We start from the raw sequence: 22447 nt of genomic DNA, 5'->3' as shown, positions 1-22447 counted from the left end.
TTGCTATTGAGGCCAATTACACCACACCAGGGTCTGTGACTCTTGCTCAGGCCACTTACACCACACCAGGGCCTGTGGCACTGGCTGAGGCCACTTACACCACACCTGGGCCTGTGGCTGCTGGCTGAGGCCACTTACACCACACCAGGGCCTGTGGCTGCTGGCTGAGGTCACTTACACCACACCAGTGCCTGTGGCTGCTGGCTCAGGCCACTTACACCACACCAGGGCCTGTGGCTGCTGGCTGAGGTCACTTACACCACACCAGTGCCTGTGGCTGCTGGCTGAGGGCACTTACACCACACCAGTGCCTGTGGCTTCTGGCTGAGGCCACTTACACCACACCAGGGCCTGTGGCTCTTGCTCAGGCCACTTACACCACACCAGGGCCTGTGGCTGCTGGCTGAGGCCACTTACACCACACCAGGGCCTGTGGCTGCTGGCTGAGGGCACTTACACCACACCAGTGCCTGTGGCTGCTGGCTGAGGCCACTTACACCACACCAGGGCCTGTGGCTGCTGGCTGAGGGCACTTACACCACACCAGTGCCTGTGGCTGCTGGCTGAGGCCACTTACACCACACCAGGGCATTAGTTGCTATTGAGGCCCCTTACACCACACCAGGGCCTGTGGCACTGGCTGAGGCCACTTACACCACACCAGGGCCTGTGGCTGCTGGCTGAGGCCACCTACACCACACCAGGGCATTAGTTGCTATTGAGGCCAATTACACCACACCAGGGTCTGTGACTCTTGCTCAGGCCACTTACACCACACCAGGGCCTGTGGCACTGGCTGAGGCCACTTACACCACACCAGGGCCTGTGGCTGCTGGCTGAGGCCACTTACACCACACCAGGGCCTGTGGCTGCTGGCTGAGGCCAATTACACCACACCAGGGCCTGTGGCTCTTGCTCAGGCCACTCACATCACACCAGGCCCTGCGCTTCTGGCCGAGGCCATCTTCACCAAACCAGGCCCTGTGCTGCTAGCTGTGGCCATGTACAACACACCAGGCCCTGTGCTGGTTCCTGAGGCCATCTTCAACAATCCAGGGCCTGTGCTGTTAGATAAATGCTAAACTGAGCCTTTGGGTTAGGGTATTATGCAAACATGCAGGTATGGTTAAAGGATTGTCTTCGTAACTTCAGGTACTTGCCACCTAATCAGTTGAATCCATAAATTGAGACATTGTGCTGGGGCCAGCAGCTTACGGCCATACCACCCTGAGCACGCCCGACCTCGTCTGATCTCGGAAGCTAAGCAGTGCTGGGCTTGGTTAGTACTTGGATGGGAGACTGCCTGGGAATACCTGGTGCTGTAAGCCTTTCATTTTCATGTCATTGAACCGCTTTTGATCCAGAGAAGGGGTGTATTAAAAGACCAAAAGCAGCTGCCAATTAATGAGGGCACATTAACGACATTGCTTTTGGCTGTTTTCCAATGTCTTGTGCTGCTAGCTGATGCCACCTACACCACACCAGGGCCTGAGTGACCGGCTGGGGCCACTTACACCACATCAGGGCCTGTGGCTGCTGGCTGAGGCCACTTACACCACACCAGGGCCTGTGGCTGCTGGCTGAGGCCACTTACACCACACCAGGGCCTGTGGCTGCTGGCTGAGGCCACCTACACCACACCAGGGCCTTAGTTGCTATTGAGGCCAATTACACCACACCAGGGTCTGTGGCTCTTGCTCAGGCCACGTACACCACACCAGGGCCTGTGGCTGCTGGCAGAGGCCATTTACACCACACCAGGGCATTATTTGCTATTGAGGCCACTTACACCACACCAGGGCCTGTGGCTGCTGGCTGAGGCCACCTACACCACACCAGGGCATTAGTTGCTATTGAGGCCAATTACACCACACCAGGGTCTGTGGCTCTTGCTCAGGCCACTTACACCACACCAGGGCCTGTGGCACTGGCTGAGGCCACTTACACCACACCAGGGCCTGTGGCTCTGGCTGAGGCCACTTACACCACACCAGGGCCTGTGGCTGCTGGCTGAGGCCACTTACACCACACCAGGGCCTGTGGCTGCTGGCTGAGGCCACTTACACCACACCAGTACCTGTGGCTTCTGGCTGAGGCCACTTACACCACACCAGGGCCTGTGGCTCTTGCTCAGGCCACTCACATCACACCAGACCCTGCGCTTCTGGCCGAGGCCATCTTCACCAAACCAGGCCCTGTGCTGCTAGCTGTGGCCATGTACAACACACCAGGCCCTGTGCTGGTTCCTGAGGCCATCTTCAACAATCCAGGGCCTGTGCTGTTAGATAAATGCTAAACTGAGCCTTTGGGTTAGGGTATTATGCAAACATGCAGGTATGGTTAAAGGATTGTCTTCGTAACTTCAGGTACTTGCCACCTAATCAGTTGAATCCATAAATTGAGACATTTTGCTGGGGCCAGCAGCTTACGGCCATACCACCCTGAGCACCCCCGACCTCGTCTGATCTCGGAAGCTAAGCAGGGCTGGGCTTGGTTAGTACTTGGATGGGAGACTACCTGGAAATACCTGGTGCTGTAAGCCTTTCATTTTCATGTCATTGAACCGCTTTTGATCCAGAGAAGGGGTGTATTAAAAGACCAAAAGCAGCTGCCCATTAATGAGGGCACATTAACGACATTGCTTTTGGCTGTTTTCCAATGTCTTGTGCTGCTAGCTGATGCCACCTACACCACACCAGGGCCTGAGTGACCGGCTGGGGCCACTTACACCACATCAGGGCCTGTGGCTGCTGGCTGAGGCCACTTACACCACACCAGGGCCTGTGGCTGCTGGCTGAGGCCACTTACACCACACCAGGGCATTAGTTGCTATTGAGGCCAATTACACCACACCAGGGTCTGTGGCTGCTGGCTGAGGCCACTTACACCACACCAGGGCATTAGTTGCTATTGAGGCCACTTACACCACACCAGGGCCTGTGGCTGCTGGCTGAGGCCACTTACACCACACCAGGGCATTAGTTGCTATTGAGGCCACTTACACCACACCAGGGCCTGTGGCTGCTGGCTGAGGCCACCTACACCACACCAGGGCATTAGTTGCTATTGAGGCCAATTACACCACACCAGGGCCTGTGGCACTGGCTGAGGCCACTTACACCACACCAGGGCCTGTGGCTGCTGGCTGAGGCCACCTACACCACACCAGGGCATTAGTTGCTATTGAGGCCACTTACACCACACCAGGGCCTGTGGCTGCTGGCTGAGGCCACTTACACCACACCAGGGCCTGTGGCTGCTGGCTGAGGCCACTTACACCACACCAGGGCCTGTGGCTGCTGGCTGAGGCCACTTACACCACACCAGTGCCTGTGGCTTCTGGCTGAGGCCACTTACACCACACCAGGGCCTGTGGCTCTTGCTCAGGCCACTCACATCACACCAGGCCCTGCGCTTCTGGCCGAGGCCATCTTCACCAACCCAGGCCCTGTGCTGCTAGCTGTGGCCATGTACAACACACCAGAACCTGTGCTGGTTCCTGAGGCCATCTTCAACAATCCAGGGCCTGTGCTGTTAGATAAATGCTAAACTGAGCCTTTGGGTTAGGGTATTATGCAAACATGCAGGTATGGTTAAAGGATTGTCTTCGTAACTTCAGGTACTTGTCACCTAATCAGTTGAATCCATAAATTGAGACATTGTGCTGGGGCCAGCAGCTTACGGCCATACCACCCTGAGCACGCCCGACCTCGTCTGATCTCGGAAGCTAAGCAGGGCTGGGCTTGGTTAGTACTTGGATGGGAGACTACCTGGGAATACCTGGTGCTGTAAGCCTTTCATTTTCATGTCATTGAACCGCTTTTGATCCAGAGAAGGGGTGTATTAAAAGACCAAAAGCAGCTGCCCATTAATGAGGGCACATTAACGACATTGCTTTTGGCTGTTTTCCAATGTCTTGTGCTGCTAGCTGATGCCACCTACACCACACCAGGGCCTGAGTGACCGGCTGGGGCCACTTACACCACATCAGGGCCTGTGGCTGCTGGCTGAGGCCACTTACACCACACCAGGGCCTGTGGCTGCTGGCTGAGGCCACTTACACCACACCAGGGCATTAGTTGCTATTGAGGCCAATTACACCACACCAGGGTCTGTGGCTCTTGCTCAGGCCACTTACACCACACCAGGGCCTGTGGCTGCTGGCTGAGGCCACCTACACCACACCAGGGCATTAGTTGCTATTGAGGCCAATTACACCACACCAGGGTCTGTGACTCTTGCTCAGGCCACTTACACCACACCAGGGCCTGTGGCACTGGCTGAGGCCACTTACACCACACCTGGGCCTGTGGCTGCTGGCTGAGGCCACTTACACCACACCAGGGCCTGTGGCTGCTGGCTGAGGTCACTTACACCACACCAGTGCCTGTGGCTGCTGGCTCAGGCCACTTACACCACACCAGGGCCTGTGGCTGCTGGCTGAGGTCACTTACACCACACCAGTGCCTGTGGCTGCTGGCTGAGGGCACTTACACCACACCAGTGCCTGTGGCTTCTGGCTGAGGCCACTTACACCACACCAGGGCCTGTGGCTCTTGCTCAGGCCACTTACACCACACCAGGGCCTGTGGCTGCTGGCTGAGGCCACTTACACCACACCAGGGCCTGTGGCTGCTGGCTGAGGGCACTTACACCACACCAGTGCCTGTGGCTGCTGGCTGAGGCCACTTACACCACACCAGGGCCTGTGGCTGCTGGCTGAGGGCACTTACACCACACCAGTGCCTGTGGCTGCTGGCTGAGGCCACTTACACCACACCAGGGCATTAGTTGCTATTGAGGCCCCTTACACCACACCAGGGCCTGTGGCACTGGCTGAGGCCACTTACACCACACCAGGGCCTGTGGCTGCTGGCTGAGGCCACCTACACCACACCAGGGCATTAGTTGCTATTGAGGCCAATTACACCACACCAGGGTCTGTGACTCTTGCTCAGGCCACTTACACCACACCAGGGCCTGTGGCACTGGCTGAGGCCACTTACACCACACCAGGGCCTGTGGCTGCTGGCTGAGGCCACTTACACCACACCAGGGCCTGTGGCTGCTGGCTGAGGTCACTTACACCACACCAGGGCCTGTGGCTGCTGGCTGAGGGCACTTACACCACACCAGTGCCTGTGGCTTCTGGCTGAGGCCACTTACACCACACCAGGGCCTGTGGCAGCTGGCTCAGGCCACTTACACCACACCAGGGCCTGTGGCTGCTGGCTGAGGCCACTTACACCACACCAGGGCCTGTGGCTGCTGGCTGAGGCCACTTACACCACACCAGTGCCTGTGGCTGCTGGCTGAGGCCACTTACACCACACCAGGGCATTAGTTGCTATTGAGGCCCCTTACACCACACCAGGGCCTGTGGCACTGGCTGAGGCCACTTACACCACACCAGGGCCTGTGGCTGCTGGCTGAGGCCACCTACACCTCACCAGGGCATTAGTTGCTATTGAGGCCAGTTACACCACACCAGGGTCTGTGGCTCTTGCTCAGGCCACTTACACCACACCAGGGCCTGTGGCACTGGCTGAGGCCACTTACACCACACCAGGGCCTGTGGCTGCTGGCTGAGGCCATTTACACCACACCAGGGCCTGTGCTGCTAGCTGTGGCCATGTACAACACACCAGGCCCTGTGCTGGTTCCTGAGGCCATCTTCAACAATCCAGGGCCTGTGCTGTTAGATAAATGCTAAACTGAGCCTTTGGGTTAGGGTATTATGCAACCATGCAGGTATGGTTAAAGGATTGTCTTCGTAACTTCAGGTACTTGCCACCTAATCAGTTGAATCCATAAATTGAGACATTGTGCTGGGGCCAGCAGCTTACGGCCATACCACCCTGAGCACGCCCGACCTCGTCTGATCTCGGAAGCTAAGCAGGGCTGGGCTTGGTTAGTACTTGGATGGGAGACTACCTGGGAATACCTGGTGCTGTAAGCCTTTCATTTTCATGTCATTGAACCGCTTTTGATCCAGAGAAGGGGTGTATTAAAAGACCAAAAGCAGCTGCCCATTAATGAGGGCACATTAACGACATTGCTTTTGGCTGTTTTCCAATGTCTTGTGCTGCTAGCTGATGCCACCTACACCACACCAGGGCCTGAGTGACCGGCTGGGGCCACTTACACCACATCAGGGCCTGTGGCTGCTGGCTGAGGCCACTTACACCACACCAGGGCCTGTGGCTGCTGGCTGAGGCCACTTACACCACACCAGGGCCTGTGGCTGCTGGCTGAGGCCACCTACACCACACCAGGGCCTTAGTTGCTATTGAGGCCAATTACACCACACCAGGGTCTGTGGCTCTTGCTCAGGCCACTTACACCACACCAGGGCCTGTGGCTGCTGGCTGAGGCCACTTACACCACACCAGGGCATTAGTTGCTATTGAGGCCACTTACACCACACCAGGGCCTGTGGCTGCTGGCTGAGGCCACCTACACCACACCAGGGCATTAGTTGCTATTGAGGCCAATTACACCACACCAGGGTCTGTGGCTCTTGCTCAGGCCACTTACACCACACCAGGGCCTGTGGCACTGGCTGAGGCCACTTACACCACACCAGGGCCTGTGGCTCTGGCTGAGGCCACTTACACCACACCAGGGCCTGTGGCTGCTGGCTGAGGCCACTTACACCACACCAGGGCCTGTGGCTGCTGGCTGAGGCCACTTACACCACACCAGGGCCTGTGGCTGCTGGCTGAGGCCACTTACACCACACCAGTGCCTGTGGCTTCTGGCTGAGGCCACTTACACCACACCAGGGCCTGTGGCTCTTGCTCAGGCCACTCACATCACACCAGGCCCTGCGCTTCTGGCCGAGGCCATCTTCACCAAACCAGGCCCTGTGCTGCTAGCTGTGGCCATGTACAACACACCAGAACCTGTGCTGGTTCCTGAGGCCATCTTCAACAATCCAGGGCCTGTGCTGTTAGATAAATGCTAAACTGAGCCTTTGGGTTAGGGTATTATGCAAACATGCAGGTATGGTTAAAGGATTGTCTTCGTAACTTCAGGTACTTGCCACCTAATCAGTTGAATCGATAAATTGAGACATTGTGCTGGGGCCAGCAGCTTACGGCCATACCACCCTGAGCACGCCCGACCTCGTCTGATCTCGGAAGCTAAGCAGGGCTGGGCTTGGTTAGTACTTGGATGGGAGACTACCTGGGAATACCTGGTGCTGTAAGCCTTTCATTTTCATGTCATTGAACCGCTTTTGATCCAGAGAAGGGGTGTATTAAAAGACCAAAAGCAGCTGCCCATTAATGAGGGCACATTAACGACATTGCTTTTGGCTGTTTTCCAATGTCTTGTGCTGCTAGCTGATGCCACCTACACCACACCAGGGCCTGAGTGACCGGCTGGGGCCACTTACACCACATCAGGGCCTGTGGCTGCTGGCTGAGGCCACTTACACCACACCAGGGCCTGTGGCTGCTGGCTGAGGCCACTTACACCACACCAGGGCATTAGTTGCTATTGAGGCCAATTACACCACACCAGGGTCTGTGGCTCTTGCTCAGGCCACTTACACCACACCAGGGCCTGTGGCTGCTGGCTGAGGCCACCTACACCACACCAGGGCATTAGTTGCTATTGAGGCCAATTACACCACACCAGGGTCTGTGACTCTTGCTCAGGCCACTTACACCACACCAGGGCCTGTGGCACTGGCTGAGGCCACTTACACCACACCTGGGCCTGTGGCTGCTGGCTGAGGCCACTTACACCACACCAGGGCCTGTGGCTGCTGGCTGAGGTCACTTACACCACACCAGTGCCTGTGGCTGCTGGCTCAGGCCACTTACACCACACCAGGGCCTGTGGCTGCTGGCTGAGGTCACTTACACCACACCAGTGCCTGTGGCTGCTGGCTGAGGGCACTTACACCACACCAGTGCCTGTGGCTTCTGGCTGAGGCCACTTACACCACACCAGGGCCTGTGGCTCTTGCTCAGGCCACTTACACCACACCAGGGCCTGTGGCTGCTGGCTGAGGCCACTTACACCACACCAGGGCCTGTGGCTGCTGGCTGAGGGCACTTACACCACACCAGTGCCTGTGGCTGCTGGCTGAGGCCACTTACACCACACCAGGGCCTGTGGCTGCTGGCTGAGGGCACTTACACCACACCAGTGCCTGTGGCTGCTGGCTGAGGCCACTTACACCACACCAGGGCATTAGTTGCTATTGAGGCCCCTTACACCACACCAGGGCCTGTGGCACTGGCTGAGGCCACTTACACCACACCAGGGCCTGTGGCTGCTGGCTGAGGCCACCTACACCACACCAGGGCATTAGTTGCTATTGAGGCCAATTACACCACACCAGGGTCTGTGACTCTTGCTCAGGCCACTTACACCACACCAGGGCCTGTGGCACTGGCTGAGGCCACTTACACCACACCAGGGCCTGTGGCTGCTGGCTGAGGCCACTTACACCACACCAGGGCCTGTGGCTGCTGGCTGAGGCCACTTACACCACACCAGGGCCTGTGGCTGCTGGCTGAGGCCACCTACACCACACCAGGGCCTTAGTTGCTATTGAGGCCAATTACACCACACCAGGGTCTGTGGCTCTTGCTCAGGCCACTTACACCACACCAGGGCCTGTGGCTGCTGGCTGAGGCCACTTACACCACACCAGGGCATTAGTTGCTATTGAGGCCACTTACACCACACCAGGGCCTGTGGCTGCTGGCTGAGGCCACCTACACCACACCAGGGCATTAGTTGCTATTGAGGCCAATTACACCACACCAGGGTCTGTGGCTCTTGCTCAGGCCACTTACACCACACCAGGGCCTGTGGCACTGGCTGAGGCCACTTACACCACACCAGGGCCTGTGGCTCTGGCTGAGGCCACTTACACCACACCAGGGCCTGTGGCTGCTGGCTGAGGCCACTTACACCACACCAGGGCCTGTGGCTGCTGGCTGAGGCCACTTACACCACACCAGGGCCTGTGGCTGCTGGCTGAGGCCACTTACACCACACCAGTGCCTGTGGCTTCTGGCTGAGGCCACTTACACCACACCAGGGCCTGTGGCTCTTGCTCAGGCCACTCACATCACACCAGGCCCTGCGCTTCTGGCCGAGGCCATCTTCACCAAACCAGGCCCTGTGCTGCTAGCTGTGGCCATGTACAACACACCAGAACCTGTGCTGGTTCCTGAGGCCATCTTCAACAATCCAGGGCCTGTGCTGTTAGATAAATGCTAAACTGAGCCTTTGGGTTAGGGTATTATGCAAACATGCAGGTATGGTTAAAGGATTGTCTTCGTAACTTCAGGTACTTGCCACCTAATCAGTTGAATCGATAAATTGAGACATTGTGCTGGGGCCAGCAGCTTACGGCCATACCACCCTGAGCACGCCCGACCTCGTCTGATCTCGGAAGCTAAGCAGGGCTGGGCTTGGTTAGTACTTGGATGGGAGACTACCTGGGAATACCTGGTGCTGTAAGCCTTTCATTTTCATGTCATTGAACCGCTTTTGATCCAGAGAAGGGGTGTATTAAAAGACCAAAAGCAGCTGCCCATTAATGAGGGCACATTAACGACATTGCTTTTGGCTGTTTTCCAATGTCTTGTGCTGCTAGCTGATGCCACCTACACCACACCAGGGCCTGAGTGACCGGCTGGGGCCACTTACACCACATCAGGGCCTGTGGCTGCTGGCTGAGGCCACTTACACCACACCAGGGCCTGTGGCTGCTGGCTGAGGCCACTTACACCACACCAGGGCATTAGTTGCTATTGAGGCCAATTACACCACACCAGGGTCTGTGGCTCTTGCTCAGGCCACTTACACCACACCAGGGCCTGTGGCTGCTGGCTGAGGCCACCTACACCACACCAGGGCATTAGTTGCTATTGAGGCCAATTACACCACACCAGGGTCTGTGACTCTTGCTCAGGCCACTTACACCACACCAGGGCCTGTGGCACTGGCTGAGGCCACTTACACCACACCTGGGCCTGTGGCTGCTGGCTGAGGCCACTTACACCACACCAGGGCCTGTGGCTGCTGGCTGAGGTCACTTACACCACACCAGTGCCTGTGGCTGCTGGCTCAGGCCACTTACACCACACCAGGGCCTGTGGCTGCTGGCTGAGGTCACTTACACCACACCAGTGCCTGTGGCTGCTGGCTGAGGGCACTTACACCACACCAGTGCCTGTGGCTTCTGGCTGAGGCCACTTACACCACACCAGGGCCTGTGGCTCTTGCTCAGGCCACTTACACCACACCAGGGCCTGTGGCTGCTGGCTGAGGCCACTTACACCACACCAGGGCCTGTGGCTGCTGGCTGAGGGCACTTACACCACACCAGTGCCTGTGGCTGCTGGCTGAGGCCACTTACACCACACCAGGGCCTGTGGCTGCTGGCTGAGGGCACTTACACCACACCAGTGCCTGTGGCTGCTGGCTGAGGCCACTTACACCACACCAGGGCATTAGTTGCTATTGAGGCCCCTTACACCACACCAGGGCCTGTGGCACTGGCTGAGGCCACTTACACCACACCAGGGCCTGTGGCTGCTGGCTGAGGCCACCTACACCACACCAGGGCATTAGTTGCTATTGAGGCCAATTACACCACACCAGGGTCTGTGACTCTTGCTCAGGCCACTTACACCACACCAGGGCCTGTGGCACTGGCTGAGGCCACTTACACCACACCAGGGCCTGTGGCTGCTGGCTGAGGCCACTTACACCACACCAGGGCCTGTGGCTGCTGGCTGAGGTCACTTACACCACACCAGGGCCTGTGGCTGCTGGCTGAGGGCACTTACACCACACCAGTGCCTGTGGCTTCTGGCTGAGGCCACTTACACCACACCAGGGCCTGTGGCAGCTGGCTCAGGCCACTTACACCACACCAGGGCCTGTGGCTGCTGGCTGAGGCCACTTACACCACACCAGGGCCTGTGGCTGCTGGCTGAGGCCACTTACACCACACCAGTGCCTGTGGCTGCTGGCTGAGGCCACTTACACCACACCAGGGCATTAGTTGCTATTGAGGCCCCTTACACCACACCAGGGCCTGTGGCACTGGCTGAGGCCACTTACACCACACCAGGGCCTGTGGCTGCTGGCTGAGGCCACCTACACCTCACCAGGGCATTAGTTGCTATTGAGGCCAGTTACACCACACCAGGGTCTGTGGCTCTTGCTCAGGCCACTTACACCACACCAGGGCCTGTGGCACTGGCTGAGGCCACTTACACCACACCAGGGCCTGTGGCTGCTGGCTGAGGCCATTTACACCACACCAGGGCCTGTGCTGCTAGCTGTGGCCATGTACAACACACCAGGCCCTGTGCTGGTTCCTGAGGCCATCTTCAACAATCCAGGGCCTGTGCTGTTAGATAAATGCTAAACTGAGCCTTTGGGTTAGGGTATTATGCAACCATGCAGGTATGGTTAAAGGATTGTCTTCGTAACTTCAGGTACTTGCCACCTAATCAGTTGAATCCATAAATTGAGACATTGTGCTGGGGCCAGCAGCTTACGGCCATACCACCCTGAGCACGCCCGACCTCGTCTGATCTCGGAAGCTAAGCAGGGCTGGGCTTGGTTAGTACTTGGATGGGAGACTACCTGGGAATACCTGGTGCTGTAAGCCTTTCATTTTCATGTCATTGAACCGCTTTTGATCCAGAGAAGGGGTGTATTAAAAGACCAAAAGCAGCTGCCCATTAATGAGGGCACATTAACGACATTGCTTTTGGCTGTTTTCCAATGTCTTGTGCTGCTAGCTGATGCCACCTACACCACACCAGGGCCTGAGTGACCGGCTGGGGCCACTTACACCACATCAGGGCCTGTGGCTGCTGGCTGAGGCCACTTACACCACACCAGGGCCTGTGGCTGCTGGCTGAGGCCACTTACACCACACCAGGGCCTGTGGCTGCTGGCTGAGGCCACCTACACCACACCAGGGCCTTAGTTGCTATTGAGGCCAATTACACCACACCAGGGTCTGTGGCTCTTGCTCAGGCCACTTACACCACACCAGGGCCTGTGGCTGCTGGCTGAGGCCACTTACACCACACCAGGGCATTAGTTGCTATTGAGGCCACTTACACCACACCAGGGCCTGTGGCTGCTGGCTGAGGCCACCTACACCACACCAGGGCATTAGTTGCTATTGAGGCCAATTACACCACACCAGGGTCTGTGGCTCTTGCTCAGGCCACTTACACCACACCAGGGCCTGTGGCACTGGCTGAGGCCACTTACACCACACCAGGGCCTGTGGCTCTGGCTGAGGCCACTTACACCACACCAGGGCCTGTGGCTGCTGGCTGAGGCCACTTACACCACACCAGGGCCTGTGGCTGCTGGCTGAGGCCACTTACACCACACCAGGGCCTGTGGCTGCTGGCTGAGGCCACTTACACCACACCAGTGCCTGTGGCTTCTGGCTGAGGCCACTTACACCACACCAGGGCCTGTGGCTCTTGCTCAGGCCACTCACATCACACCAGGCCCTGCGCTTCTGGCCGAGGCCATCTTCACCAAACCAGGCCCTGTGCTGCTAGCTGTGGCCATGTACAACACACCAGAACCTGTGCTGGTTCCTGAGGCCATCTTCAACAATCCAGGGCCTGTGCTGTTAGATAAATGCTAAACTGAGCCTTTGGGTTAGGGTATTATGCAAACATGCAGGTATGGTTAAAGGATTGTCTTCGTAACTTCAGGTACTTGCCACCTAATCAGTTGAATCGATAAATTGAGACATTGTGCTGGGGCCAGCAGCTTACGGCCATACCACCCTGAGCACGCCCGACCTCGTCTGATCTCGGAAGCTAAGCAGGGCTGGGCTTGGTTAGTACTTGGATGGGAGACTACCTGGGAATACCTGGTGCTGTAAGCCTTTCATTTTCATGTCATTGAACCGCTTTTGATCCAGAGAAGGGGTGTATTAAAAGACCAAAAGCAGCTGCCCATTAATGAGGGCACATTAACGACATTGCTTTTGGCTGTTTTCCAATGTCTTGTGCTGCTAGCTGATGCCACCTACACCACACCAGGGCCTGAGTGACCGGCTGGGGCCACTTACACCACATCAGGGCCTGTGGCTGCTGGCTGAGGCCACTTACACCACACCAGGGCCTGTGGCTGCTGGCTGAGGCCACTTACACCACACCAGGGCCTGTGGCTGCTGGCTGAGGCCACCTACACCACACCAGGGCCTTAGTTGCTATTGAGGCCAGTTACACCACACCAGGGTCTGTGGCTCTTGCTCAGGCCACTTACACCACACCAGGGCCTGTGGCTGCTGGCTGAGGCCACTTACACCACACCAGGGCATTAGTTGCTATTGAGGCCACTTACACCACACCAGGGCCTGTGGCTGCTGGCTGAGGCCACCTACACCACACCAGGGCATTAGTTGCTATTGAGGCCAATTACACCACACCAGGTCTTTGGCTCTTGCTCAGGCCACTTACACCACACCAGGGCCTGTGGCACTGGCTGAGGCCACTTACACCCCACCCGGGCCTGTGGCTCTGGCTGAGGCCACTTACACCACACCAGGGCCTGTGGCTGCTGGCTGAGGCCACCTACACCACACCAGGGCATTAGTTGCTATTGAGGCCAATTACACCACACCAGGGCCTGTGGCACTGGCTGAGGCCACTTACACCACACCAGGGCCTGTGGCTGCTGGCTGAGGCCACTTACACCACGCCAGGGCCTGTGGCTGCTGGCTGAGGTCACTTACACCACACCAGGGCCTGTGGCTGCTGGCTGAGGGCACTTACACCACACCAGTGCCTGTGGCTTCTGACTGAGGCCACTTACACCACACCAGGGCCTGTGGCTGCTGGCTCAGGCCACTTACACCACACCAGGGCCTGTGGCTGCTGGCTGAGGCCACTTACACCACACCAGGGCCTGTGGCTGCTGGCTGAGGCCACTTACACCACACCAGTGCCTGTGGCTGCTGGCTGAGGCCACTTACACCACACCAGGGCATTAGTTGCTATTGAGGCCCCTTACACCACACCAGGGCCTGTGGCACTGGCTGAGGCCACTTACACCACACCAGGGCCTGTGGCTGCTGGCTGAGTCCACCTACACCACACCAGGGCATTAGTTGCTATTGAGGCCAATTACACCACACCAGGGTCTGTGGCTCTTGCTCAGGCCACTTACACCACACCAGGGCCTGTGGCACTGGCTGAGGCCACTTACACCACACCAGGGCCTGTGGCTGCTGGCTGAGGCCACTTACACCACACCAGGGCATTAGTTGCTATTGAGGCCACTTACACCACACCAGGGCCTGTGGCTGCTGGCTGAGGCCACTTACACCACACCAGGGCATTAGTTGCTATTGAGGCCAATTGCACCACACCAGGGTCTGTGGCTCTTGCTCAGGCCACTTACACCACACCAGGGCCTGTGGCACTGGCTGAGGCCACTTACACCACACCAGGGCCTGTGGCTCTGGCTGAGGCCACTTACACCACACCAGGGCCTGTGGCTGCTGGCTGAGGCCACTTACACCACACCAGGGCCTGTGGCTGCTGGCTGAGGCCACTTACACCACACCAGGGCCTGTGGCTGCTGGCTGAGGCCACTTACACCACACCAGTGCCTGTGGCTTCTGGCTGAGGCCACTTACACCACACCAGGGCCTTAGTTGCTATTGAGGCCACTTACACCACACCAGGGCCTGTGGCTGCTGGCTGAGGCCACTTACACCACACCAGGGCCTGTGGCTCTTGCTCAGGCCACTTACACCACACCAGGGCCTGTGGCTCTTGCTCAGGCCACTCACATCACACCAGGCCCTGCGCTTCTGGCCGAGGCCATCTTCACCAAACCAGGCCCTGTGCTGCTAGCTGTGGCCATGTACAACACACCAGGCCCTGTGCTGGTTCCTGAGGCCATCTTCAACAATCCAGGGCCTGTGCTGTTAGATAAATGCTAAACTGAGCCTTTGGGTTAGGGTATTATGCAAACATGCAGGTATGGTTAAAGGATTGTCTTCGTAACTTCAGGTACTTGCCACCTAATCAGTTGAATCCATAAATTGAGACATTGTGCTGGGGCCAGCAGCTTACGGCCATACCACCCTGAGCACGCCCGACCTCGTCTGATCTCGGAAGCTAAGCAGGGCTGGGCTTGGTTAGTACTTGGATGGGAGACTGCCTGGGAATACCTGGTGCTGTAAGCCTTTCATTTTCATGTTATTGAACCGCTTTTGATCCAGAGAAGGGGTGTATTAAAAGACCAAAAGCAGCTGCCCATTAATGAGGGCACATTAACGACATTGCTTTTGGCTGTTTTCCAATGTCTTGTGCTGCTAGCTGATGCCACCTACACCACACCAGGGCCTGAGTGACCGGCTGGGGCCACTTACACCACATCAGGGCCTGTGGCTGCTGGCTGAGGCCACTTACACCACACCAGGGCCTGTGGCTGCTGGCTGAGGCCACTTACACCACACCAGGGCATTAGTTGCTATTGAGGCCAATTACACCACACCAGGGTCTGTGGCTCTTGCTCAGGCCACTTACACCACACCAGGGCCTGTGGCACTGGCTGAGGCCACTTACACCACACCAGGGCCTGTGGCTGCTGGCTGAGGCCACCTACACCACACCAGGGCCTTAGTTGCTATTGAGGCCAATTACACCACACCAGGGTCTGTGGCTCTTGCTCAGGCCACTTACACCACACCAGGGCCTGTGGCTGCTGGCTGAGGCCACTTACACCACACCAGGGCATTAGTTGCTATTGAGGCCACTTACACCACACCAGGGCCTGTGGCTGCTGGCTGAGGCCACCTACACCACACCAGGGCATTAGTTGCTATTGAGGCCAATTACACCACACCAGGGTCTGTGGCTCTTGCTCAGGCCACTTACACCACACCAGGGCCTGTGGCACTGGCTGAGGCCACTTACACCACACCAGGGCCTGTGGCTCTGGCTGAGGCCACTTACACCACACCAGGGCCTGTGGCTGCTGGCTGAGGCCACTTACACCACACCAGGGCCTGTGGCTGCTGGCTGAGGGCACTTACACCACACCAGGGCCTGTGGCTTCTGACTGAGGCCACTTACACCACACCAGGGCCTGTGGCTCTTGCTCAGGCCACTTACACCACACCAGGGCCTGTGGCTGCTGGCTGAGGGCACTTACACCACACCAGTGCCTGTGGCTGCTGGCTGAGGGCACTTACACCACACCAGTGCCTGTGGCTGCTGGCTGAGGCCACTTACACCACACCAGGGCATTAGTTGCTATTGAGGCCACTTACACCACACCAGGGCCTGTGGCTGCTGGCTGAGGCCACATACACAACACCAGGGCCTTAGTTGCTATTGAGGCCAATTACACCACACCAGGGCCTGTGGCACTGGCTGAGGCCACTTACACCACACCAGGGCCTGTGGCTGCTGGCTGAGGCCACTTACACCACACAAGGGCCTGTGGCTGCTGGATGAGGCCACCCACACCACACCAGGGCCTGTGGCTGCTGGCTGAGGCCACTTACACCACACCAGGGCCTGTGGCTCTTGCTCAGGCCACTCATATCACACCAGACCCTGTGCTTCTGGCCGAGGCCATCTTCACCAAACCTGGCCCTGTGCTGCTTGCTGTGGCCATGTACAACACACCAGGCCCTGTGCTGGTTCCTGAGGCCATCTTCAACAATCCAGGGCCTGTGCTGTTAGATAAATGCCAAACTGAGCCTTTGGGTTAGGGTATTATGCAAACATGCAGGTATGGTTATAGGATTGTCTTCGTAACTTCAGGTACTTGCCACCTAATCAGTTGAATCCATAAATTGAGACATTGTGCTGGGGCCAGCAGCTTACGGCCATACCACCCTGAGCACGCCCGACCTCGTCTGATCTCGGAAGCTAAGAAGGGCTGGGCTTGGTTAGTACTTGGATGGGAGACTGCCTGGGAATACCTGGTGCTGTAAGCCTTTGATTTTCATGTCATTGAACCGCTTTTGATCCAGAGAAGGGGTGTATTAAAAGACCAAAAGCAGCTGCCCATTAATGAGGGCACATTAACGACACTGCTTTTGGCTGTTTTCCAATGTCTTGTGCTGCTAGCTGATGCCACCTACACCACACCAGGGCCTGAGTGACCGGCTGGGGCCACTTACACCACATCAGGGCCTGTGGCTCTGGCTGAGGCCACTTACACCACACCAGGGCCTGTGGCTGCTGGCTGAGGCCACTTACACCACACCAGGGCCTGTGGCTGCTGGCTGAGGCCACTTACACCACACCAGTGCCTGTGGCTGCTGGCTGAGGCCACTTACACCACACCAGGGCATTAGTTGCTATTGAGGCCCCTTACACCACACCAGGGCCTGTGGCACTGGCTGAGGCCACTTACACCACACCAGGGCCTGTGGCTGCTGGCTGAGTCCACCTACACCACACCAGGGCATTAGTTGCTATTGAGGCCAATTACACCACACCAGGGTCTGTGGCTCTTGTTCAGGCCACTTACACCACACCAGGGCCTGTGGCACTGGCTGAGGCCACTTACACCACACCAGGGCCTGTGGCTGCTGGCTGAGGCCACTTACACCACACCAGGGCATTAGTTGCTATTGAGGCCACTTACACCACACCAGGGCCTGTGGCTGCTGGCTGAGGCCACTTACACCACACCAGGGCATTAGTTTCTATTGAGGCCAATTGCACCACACCAGGGTCTGTGGCTCTTGCTCAGGCCACTTACACCACACCAGGGCCTGTGGCACTGGCTGAGGCCACTTACACCACACCAGGGCCTGTGGCTCTGGCTGAGGCCACTTACACCACACCAGGGCCTGTGGCTGCTGGCTGAGGCCACTTACACCACACCAGGGCCTGTGGCTGCTGGCTGAGGCCACTTACACCACACCAGGGCCTGTGGCTGCTGGCTGAGGCCACTTACACCACACCAGTGCCTGTGGCTTCTGGCTGAGGCCACTTACACCACACCAGGGCCTTAGTTGCTATTGAGGCCACTTACACCACACCAGGGCCTGTGGCTGCTGGCTGAGGCCACTTACACCACACCAGGGCCTGTGGCTCTTGCTCAGGCCACTTACACCACACCAGGGCCTGTGGCTCTTGCTCAGGCCACTCACATCACACCAGGCCCTGCGCTTCTGGCCGAGGCCATCTTCACCAAACCAGGCCCTGTGCTGCTAGCTGTGGCCATGTACAACACACCAGGCCCTGTGCTGGTTCCTGAGGCCATCTTCAACAATCCAGGGCCTGTGCTGTTAGATAAATGCTAAACTGAGCCTTTGGGTTAGGGTATTATGCAAACATGCAGGTATGGTTAAAGGATTGTCTTCGTAACTTCAGGTACTTGCCACCTAATCAGTTGAATCCATAAATTGAGACATTGTGCTGGGGCCAGCAGCTTACGGCCATACCACCCTGAGCACGCCCGACCTCGTCTGATCTCGGAAGCTAAGCAGGGCTGGGCTTGGTTAGTACTTGGATGGGAGACTGCCTGGGAATACCTGGTGCTGTAAGCCTTTCATTTTCATGTTATTGAACCGCTTTTGATCCAGAGAAGGGGTGTATTAAAAGACCAAAAGCAGCTGCCCATTAATGAGGGCACATTAACGACATTGCTTTTGGCTGTTTTCCAATGTCTTGTGCTGCTAGCTGATGCCACCTACACCACACCAGGGCCTGAGTGACTGGCTGGGGCCACTTACACCACATCAGGGCCTGTGGCTGCTGGCTGAGGCCACTTACACCACACCAGGGCCTGTGGCTGCTGGCTGAGGCCACTTACACCACACCAGGGCATTAGTTGCTATTGAGGCCAATTACACCACACCAGGGTCTGTGGCTCTTGCTCAGGCCACTTACACCACACCAGGGCCTGTGGCACTGGCTGAGGCCACTTACACCACACCAGGGCCTGTGGCTGCTGGCTGAGGCCACCTACACCACACCAGGGCCTTAGTTGCTATTGAGGCCAATTACACCACACCAGGGTCTGTGGCTCTTGCTCAGGCCACTTACACCACACCAGGGCCTGTGGCTGCTGGCTGAGGCCACTTACACCACACCAGGGCATTAGTTGCTATTGAGGCCACTTACACCACACCAGGGCCTGTGGCTGCTGGCTGAGGCCACCTACACCACACCAGGGCATTAGTTGCTATTGAGGCCAATTACACCACACCAGGGTCTGTGGCTCTTGCTCAGGCCACTTACACCACACCAGGGCCTGTGGCACTGGCTGAGGCCACTTACACCACACCAGGGCCTGTGGCTCTGGCTGAGGCCACTTACACCACACCAGGGCCTGTGGCTGCTGGCTGAGGCCACTTACACCACACCAGGGCCTGTGGCTGCTGGCTGAGGGCACTTACACCACACCAGGGCCTGTGGCTGCTGGCTGAGGCCACTTACACCACACCAGGGCCTGTGGCTCTTGCTCAGGCCACTTACACCACACCAGGGCCTGTGGCTGCTGGCTGAGGGCACTTACACCACACCAGTGCCTGTGGCTGCTGGCTGAGGGCACTTACACCACACCAGTGCCTGTGGCTGCTGGCTGAGGCCACTTACACCACACCAGGGCATTAGTTGCTATTGAGGCCACTTACACCACACCAGGGCCTGTGGCTGCTGGCTGAGGCCACATACACAACACCAGGGCCTTAGTTGCTATTGAGGCCAATTACACCACACCAGGGCCTGTGGCACTGGCTGAGGCCACTTACACCACACCAGGGCCTGTGGCTGCTGGCTGAGGCCACTTACACCACACAAGGGCCTGTGGCTGCTGGATGAGGCCACCCACACCACACCAGGGCCTGTGGCTGCTGGCTGAGGCCACTTACACCACACCAGGGCCTGTGGCTCTTGCTCAGGCCACTCATATCACACCAGACCCTGTGCTTCTGGCCGAGGCCATCTTCACCAAACCTGGCCCTGTGCTGCTTGCTGTGGCCATGTACAACACACCAGGCCCTGTGCTGGTTCCTGAGGCCATCTTCAACAATCCAGGGCCTGTGCTGTTAGATAAATGCCAAACTGAGCCTTTGGGTTAGGGTATTATGCAAACATGCAGGTATGGTTATAGGATTGTCTTCGTAACTTCAGGTACTTGCCACCTAATCAGTTGAATCCATAAATTGAGACATTGTGCTGGGGCCAGCAGCTTACGGCCATACCACCCTGAGCACGCCCGACCTCGTCTGATCTCGGAAGCTAAGCAGGGCTGGGCTTGGTTAGTACTTGGATGGGAGACTTCCTTGGAATACCTGGTGCTGTAAGCCTTTCATTTTCATGTCATTGAACCGCTTTTGATCCAGAGAAGGGGTGTATTAAAAGACCAAAAGCAGCTGCCCATTAATGAGGGCACATTAACGACATTGCTTTTGGCTGTTTTCCAATGTCTTGTGCTGCTAGCTGATGCCACTTACACCACACCAGGGCCTGAGTGACCGGCTGGGGCCACTTACACCACATCAGGGCCTGTGGTTGCTGGCTGAGGCCACTTACACCACACCAGGGCCTGTGGCTGCTGGCTGAGGCCACCTACACCACACCAGGGCCTTACTTGCTATTGAGGCCAATTACACCACACCAGGGTCTGTGGCTCTTGCTCAGGCCACTTACACCACACCAGGGCCTGTGGCTGCTGGATGAGGCGACTTACACCACACCAAGGCCTGTGGCTGCTGGATGAGGCCACTTACACCACACCAGGGCCTTAGTTGCTATTGAGGCCACTTACACCACACCAGGGCCTGTGGCTCTGGCTGAGGCCACTTACACCACACCACGGCCTTATTTGCTTCTAAGGCCACTTACACCACACCAGGGCCTGTGGCTCTGGCTGAGGCCACTTACACCACACCAGGGCCTGTGGCTCTTGCTCAGGCCACTTACTCCACACCAGGGCCTGTGGCTCTTGCTCAGGCCACTCATATCACACCAGGCCCTGTGCTTCTGGCCGAGGCCATCTTCACCAAACCAGGCCCTGTGCTGCTAGCTGTGACCATGTACAACACACCAGGCCCTGTTCTTGTTCCTGAGGCCATCTTCAACAATCCAGGGCCTGTGCTGTTGGATAAATGCTAAACTGAGCCTTTGGGTTAGGGTATTATGCAAACATGCAGGTATGGTTATAGGATTGTCTTCGTAACTCCAGGTACTTGCCACCTAATCACTTGAATCCATAAATTGAGACATTGTGCTGTGGCCAGCAGCTTAGGGCCATACCACCCTGAGCATGCCCGACCACGTCTGATCTCGGAAGCTAAGCAGGGCTGGGCTTGGTTAGTACTTGGATGGGAGACTTCCTTGGAATACCAGGTGCTGTAAGCCTTTCATTTTCATGTCTTTGAACCGCTTTTGATCCAGAGAAGGGGTGTATTAAAAGACCAAAAGCAGCTGCCCATTAATGAGGGCACATTAACGACATTGCTTTTGGCTGTTTTCCAATGTCTTGTGCTGCTAGCTGATGCCACCTACACCACACCAGGGCCTGAGTGACCGGCTGGGGCCACTTACACCACATCAGGGCCTGTGGCTGCTGGCTGAGGCCACTTACACCACACCAGGGCATTAGTTGCTATTGAGGCCAATTACACCACACCAGGGTCTGTGGCTCTTGCTCAGGCCACTTACACCACACCAGGGCCTGTGGCACTGGCTGAGGCCACTTACACCACACCAGGGCCTGTGGCTGCTGGCTGAGGCCACTTACACCACACCAGGGCCTGTGGCTGCTGGCTGAGGCCACTTACACCACACCAGGGCCTGTGGCTGCTGGCTGAGGGCACTTACACCACACCAGTGCCTGTGGCTTCTGGCTGAGGCCACTTACACCACACCAGGGCCTGTGGCTCTTGCTCAGGCCACTTACACCACACCAGGGCCTGTGGCTGCTGGCTGAGGGCACTTACACCACACCAAGTGCCTGTGGCTGCTGGCTGAGGGCACTTACACCACACCAGTGCCTGTGGCTGCTGGCTGAGGCCACTTACACCACACCAGGGCATTAGTTGCTATTGAGGCCACTTACACCACACCAGGGCCTGTGGCTGCTGGCTGAGGCCACATACACAACACCAGGGCCTTAGTTGCTATTGAGGCCAATTACACCACACCAGGGCCTGTGGCACTGGCTGAGGCCACTTACACCACACCAGGGCCTGTGGCTGCTGGCTGAGGCCACTTACACCACACAAGGGCCTGTGGCTGCTGGCTGAGGCCACCCACACCACACCAGGGCCTGTGGCTGCTGGCTGAGGCCACTTACACCACACCAGGGCCTGTGGCTCTTGCTCAGGCCACTCATATCACACCAGACCCTGTGCTTCTGGCCGAGGCCATCTTCACCAAACCTGGCCCTGTGCTGCTTGCTGTGGCCATGTACAACACACCAGGCCCTGTGCTGG

At 57.5% G+C, this 22447-nt stretch overlaps 12 non-coding genes and 1 pseudogene across 12 annotated transcripts; all 13 read left to right on the top strand.

Annotated features, from left to right (window-relative positions):
• The first annotated feature begins 1209 nt into the window (after nucleotides 1–1209).
• Nucleotides 1210–1328, top strand: LOC145427008 (5S ribosomal RNA). Its single transcript, XR_013907732.1, has one exon. It is a non-coding gene; the product is annotated as a 5S ribosomal RNA (ribosomal RNA).
• A 1095-nt stretch (nucleotides 1329–2423) lies between these two features.
• On the top strand, nucleotides 2424–2542 carry LOC145427101 (5S ribosomal RNA). The gene has a single exon (XR_013907825.1). It is a non-coding gene; the product is annotated as a 5S ribosomal RNA (ribosomal RNA).
• Nucleotides 2543–3676: 1134 nt separating this feature from the next.
• Nucleotides 3677–3795, top strand: LOC145427211 (5S ribosomal RNA). Its single transcript, XR_013907943.1, has one exon. It is a non-coding gene; the product is annotated as a 5S ribosomal RNA (ribosomal RNA).
• A 2045-nt stretch (nucleotides 3796–5840) lies between these two features.
• Nucleotides 5841–5959, top strand: LOC145427200 (5S ribosomal RNA). Its single transcript, XR_013907931.1, has one exon. It is a non-coding gene; the product is annotated as a 5S ribosomal RNA (ribosomal RNA).
• Nucleotides 5960–7094: 1135 nt separating this feature from the next.
• Nucleotides 7095–7213, top strand: LOC145427189 (5S ribosomal RNA). The gene has a single exon (XR_013907919.1). It is a non-coding gene; the product is annotated as a 5S ribosomal RNA (ribosomal RNA).
• A 2160-nt stretch (nucleotides 7214–9373) lies between these two features.
• Nucleotides 9374–9492, top strand: LOC145427179 (5S ribosomal RNA). The gene has a single exon (XR_013907909.1). It is a non-coding gene; the product is annotated as a 5S ribosomal RNA (ribosomal RNA).
• Nucleotides 9493–11537: 2045 nt separating this feature from the next.
• LOC145427168 (5S ribosomal RNA) lies at nucleotides 11538–11656 on the top strand. The gene has a single exon (XR_013907896.1). It is a non-coding gene; the product is annotated as a 5S ribosomal RNA (ribosomal RNA).
• Nucleotides 11657–12791: 1135 nt separating this feature from the next.
• LOC145427157 (5S ribosomal RNA) lies at nucleotides 12792–12910 on the top strand. The gene has a single exon (XR_013907883.1). It is a non-coding gene; the product is annotated as a 5S ribosomal RNA (ribosomal RNA).
• A 2194-nt stretch (nucleotides 12911–15104) lies between these two features.
• LOC145426323 (5S ribosomal RNA) lies at nucleotides 15105–15223 on the top strand. The gene has a single exon (XR_013907033.1). It is a non-coding gene; the product is annotated as a 5S ribosomal RNA (ribosomal RNA).
• Nucleotides 15224–16868: 1645 nt separating this feature from the next.
• LOC145427018 (5S ribosomal RNA) lies at nucleotides 16869–16987 on the top strand. Its single transcript, XR_013907742.1, has one exon. It is a non-coding gene; the product is annotated as a 5S ribosomal RNA (ribosomal RNA).
• Nucleotides 16988–18434: 1447 nt separating this feature from the next.
• On the top strand, nucleotides 18435–18553 carry LOC145426321 (5S ribosomal RNA). The gene has a single exon (XR_013907031.1). It is a non-coding gene; the product is annotated as a 5S ribosomal RNA (ribosomal RNA).
• A 1645-nt stretch (nucleotides 18554–20198) lies between these two features.
• On the top strand, nucleotides 20199–20317 carry LOC145426726 (5S ribosomal RNA). Its single transcript, XR_013907442.1, has one exon. It is a non-coding gene; the product is annotated as a 5S ribosomal RNA (ribosomal RNA).
• A 935-nt stretch (nucleotides 20318–21252) lies between these two features.
• LOC145427286 (5S ribosomal RNA) lies at nucleotides 21253–21371 on the top strand (annotated as a pseudogene).
• Nucleotides 21372–22447: the final 1076 nt, after the last annotated feature.

Source organism: Astatotilapia calliptera, chromosome 3, assembly GCF_964374335.1.
Source record: "Astatotilapia calliptera chromosome 3, fAstCal68.1, whole genome shotgun sequence".
NCBI classification, from domain to species: Eukaryota; Metazoa; Chordata; class Actinopteri; order Cichliformes; family Cichlidae; genus Astatotilapia; species Astatotilapia calliptera.
Note: the sequence above shows the minus strand (reverse complement) of the source record. Positions and strands in the feature narration are given on the sequence as shown.